Genomic DNA, 4,826 nt, shown 5'->3' with positions numbered 1-4,826 from the left:
TCTTTCCCTTATCATTCTCTGGTATAGAGGCTGAAAAAATAAATAAAACATAAATAAATATGACATAAAATTTGTTATCTCCTCCCTTGCAAACAGAGTTGATGATTTGAGATAGCTGTGGCTAGAGAGAACTAAGTAGATGTCTGTTTGGGACTTCTGGGAAAGTCTGTTTTTCTTGATACAGGTGTTATTCTTTTTATATTTCATCTCACCTTTGCCTTTTCTTGCCCTCAGTCTAAAAAGTAGATTTGATGGTAGGAGCTGCAACAGTCATAGTGTGACAATAAGGAAAAGGTCTTAAAAAATCACAAAACCTTGTCCTTCTCTTCTTGAGCTATCAAACCAATACTAGTAGCTTCCTACTTCTTATTGTGTTAAAAAATAAATACAACTTTTAGTTAGCTTAAGCCACTGCTCATTTAGATTTTTCCACAGCTGAAAAATAAACCTTATCTCTTAGAGTGACGGAAAATAAGTTCCTTTACAAAGGCATCCTAAAATTTGTATACGTTTATTCATAAAGCAAACAATACTATGCAACTGGTTGAATGCCCTACATTTAAAATGCAACATTAAATTTATACTCCACATTATAAGGTTACATTATATTAGAACTGAAATATAACTTAATGATTAGCCCAAGAATAATAAAAAACAACCTGAAAATAATTTTTTCATGTTCTTCTCTAACTTATTTGGCAAAAATCTTATTTATGTTAGGAATTATTTTCCAATAAGCACTATAATTTACCTGCCAATATTATGTCTCAATATAGGCACACACATATAAATATATATCCACATTTTGAAATAATTTTATTTCAATGTAAGTGGATTAGTTATAGATTGAGGTATGTAGACTACCTTAATGTGAAATATCTGTAAAAATGGATATGAAAATTATTCTTTTAAAAGACATTGTGAAAGTATCAAAAGCAAAGGCTTTTGATTGTTTCATAATTCAAAAACTTGGTCTGACAGCCTGCTAACATGCGCATAACAGCACTTCACATTTGTATGCGACTAATTGCAGTTCAGAGTTTTCATAAATGAGCAATGGGTTGTGATTAAACCTTACTGTGAACCACACATTTTTGCATAAGAAAGGGAATTATTAAAAATAGAAGCAGAATATTCATCCAGTTTCCATTCAGAATTTAGCAAGGGAAAGAAATCCTTAATGGGTCACATTATAACCTCTATTACTGCACAGACCTCTCCCTTCAATGGGGAATTCCTGAACAGATGATGAACAATACAATATCCATTGCTGCAGACCTAGAAACAGACCAAATTAATTGAGAAAAAAAATAGTCACTTAAACCTTCCGAGGGAGCATTATCAGCAGCCATGAGAAAAATTATTTTCAAAATGAAATGATTTCTAGGAAACAATGATCTCAGTGAAAACTGGAGCTTTTATGGAGAGGACTAACAATGTGCAAGACAGAACAAGAGTGTAGGTCCTCTTACCATGTTACTTCCCTTAAAACAAGGTTAAATCAAAACTAGGCTACTAACCATTTAGTTGATAAATTGCAAACATCCTAGTTAAATAAGTTTTTACTTACAATAATGTACAATACTAGACTAACATAATTATATCTCTCTACCTTACTCTCTCTCCTGGGAACTATTTTTGCAGTAATCTAAGTGGCTATTAAAATTACAAGATAAATTATGAATGCCAATTAGAAACCCCTTGACTTTTGAGAATTTGATACTAAATTAATGGGAAAACAAAAGCAATGAAGAATTCCAGACATGACAGACTAAGTGTTACCAAGTCTTGCCTTCTTTCTGTAAATAACTATGTAACTGAACAAAATATATAGGGCAACTATTTTTAGGCACTGGAAAGTTGGCATCTTAACGTGTACTCTCAGATAATTCTGGTATACCTTAGCATCTTATAAGGGCTTTTAATCAGCTATTTATAAATGTTTAAGGACTTAAAGGAAAACATCATCTCAATGACTGAAAAAATGGGAAAGTTCAGCAGAGAAATGAAAATTACAATAAAGAATTATATGGAAATTCTAAAACTAAGAAATGTACAATAGCATCAATTTCACTGGGTGGGCTTAAAAGAAAATTTTAGATAGAAAATAAGGATCGCTAGCTAGTTTTAAATCTGACCAGGGAATGCAAACGTCATTCTCACCTTGAACAGGACCCGTTCTGGGAAGTCAGATGCATAGATTGTGGGAGTGCCTACTGTTAATGTTAGAATTCTTATAGCTCTCTGCTTTCATCCTTTTATACTTGGTAGTATCCAAGGAAAGAGCCAGGTTTGGTGGGGTCTGAAGCTTCATCTCATTTGGGGACCTTTTAAATAACATAGTACTAAATCTTGAATACTGGGCCTTAGAAAGCTCCTGTGCAAACAAGAGTCCCTAAAGCCTACGCTTCATTAGCTGCCTGGTAAAATACTCTTCTGGAAGTATATCACTCTAGCTAAATTTCTTTACCTATTACTTCTAAATGTTATATCTTTACTTTTTAAATGGCATCACCTAAAACTAATCACAAGAATAAAATGTACACAGCACTTCTCCTTACAAGGAAAACTATAAAACACCTACTATCACACCACCCCAGACACCTCATTTATCTTCTCCATGCCTAATATTTTTTAAAAAATGGAGATTTAGCATGAGGCATATTTCCTCTTAAAGTATAGAATATTATCAGTTTTCTTAGAGGGAAAAAAAAATTTGTTTAAAACTTTGTTCATGCAATCCACAAGAACCAACTATGAGGAAGGCACTATGATGATCCCTAGAAGGAAAAAGTATGAATGAATATACAAAAAATCCAAATAAATTATGTAGGCAGGACTAACTCCCACTCCTTAAGGGCGGGCTGTACATAGTGACTCCCTTTCAAGGACTGCAGCATGGAAGAGGGGGAGGGGGAGTAAGTCTGTAGTTGCAAACACTTATTCAGCCAGGTCAGCACCGACAGTGACCATCATGTCGCTAATATGTATCCTTGAGATGACGTGCTGAAAATGACACTTAACTCCTTTGACCTTCCTCCCCAAACCCATCATCCCAGTCTCATCATGAGAAAAACGTCAAATTCCCATAGAGGGGCTTCCTACAATATACCTGGTCATTACTCCCTCTAGTATCTTATAAATTTCTCTGTAAATCTAAAACTGTTCTTTAATAAGTGGGTTCAGTTGAGAGAATAAAATCAGAAAAAAAAATCACAATATGGTGCCATAAACCTAGAATATAGGTTTGAACAGAGGACTGTGGGAGTTGCATCAGGATTTCAAAATAAAGTATAATCTTTTCTACTTAAAATATTGGAATCTCCAGTAGCACCCAGCAAGGACCTTGCTGAAAGTCAGCAAACATTTCGGAGAATGCTGGGGAAGACAGCACCCTTTTGCAAGAATGACCTAGATGTGTTAGACATAAACAGAGGTAAGTGAAGACAAACTGCTCCCTGTACCACCTTCCTAAATGGTGACGCCAAGTTTCGCTTCAAATTCTGTCATACGCACCTTTATTACATAAAAATTGAGTGAGATCTCAGCAACTTGTCCTTTTTTGTACTTCAACTATACTTTACATGAAAGTTTTTTTGAGAAACCAGTTTTTTTGAGAGGGGAAATTGTTTTTTTTCCCATCAGTAGTAGGCAAACAGAATCTCTCTTTCTCTCTCTCTCTCTCACACACACACACACACACACACACACACACCGGCACACAGGACTGGCCACTTGACCATTTCAGAAAAGACTCCATTTTTGGAAAGTATAGGGTGAAAGGTCACCAGATGTTTACATCTGCTTATTCCGTGTTTGTAAGCGAATGAGGAGTGTCTTCAAAATAGTTTAGTCAACACCCGATTTCACCACTGGAACCCATTACTGAGATTTATCAGGCTGAGGAACACAATCCCCGGTGCGGACAGAAGGTCAAACCAGTTTAACACCCCAGCTACAACTGCGGCAGGAACCCCATCTTTTCTCTTTAAAGCTGGCCGACCACCCAGGAGTGTGAATTCCTGATCAGAGCAAAGTGAGGGTTAAATCTAACCATCGCATGTCTTCATTCTACAGTGACTGTTGAAGTATTTTAAATTAAATTACAGACACTGTGCCGCCATGGTGTCCTATGCTATTGTCCAAGCTATCCTCTTTTGAATCCGAACCCTGCCACCAACTGGGAGGCCTCCCTTCCTTCCCTGGGTCCGGGTTCCTTCCTCTGAAAACCAGGGCACTGGGTTAGGTCTCTCTGGTTCTTTCCATCCATACACTTTACGAACCTGCCATGTTTTAGCTGAAGTAGAAGGAAACATAAATGTTCGCGTAGAGACACTAGCTTTCACTCTTTGGAGGGCCAGATTACACACACCATAAACATTAGCCTCTTTGGGGGATCAAATGTTAGCATCAGACCAGTGCGTTTAGGGTTACACTTTCAATGTTCTATGCTTTATAAAGGATTCTGTAGGTATTAGTGATGCTAGTATAGAGTAAGTTATAGCGTGTGTGTTTAAGTCACAAAATAAAAATAGTAACCACCGAAGGGGGCCAACACGTCGATTCCCAGCTGTACTCTGGGCCTCCCCTTCTCAAGGGGCTGGTTTCATAGCGGGTGGTGCTCTCCTTTCAGCTTTCAAACGCGACAAACCTAATTCATGTGTCCAGCAGCGGTCACCATGCTTCCTCGCGTTTCCCATTTGGTCCTTTAAAAATCCCAAACGTAGCCTTTTCTTTTAAAATTCCCTTGAGTATTCTTTAAGCTCCACGCATAGGTGGGTACCCTCCAGGCACTGACCCACAAAGCTCCCTTCTCTCAAAAAACA

This window comes from Myotis davidii, unplaced genomic scaffold (genome assembly GCF_000327345.1).
Source record: "Myotis davidii unplaced genomic scaffold, ASM32734v1 scaffold168, whole genome shotgun sequence".
Classification (NCBI taxonomy): domain Eukaryota; kingdom Metazoa; phylum Chordata; class Mammalia; order Chiroptera; family Vespertilionidae; genus Myotis; species Myotis davidii.
Note: the sequence above shows the minus strand (reverse complement) of the source record.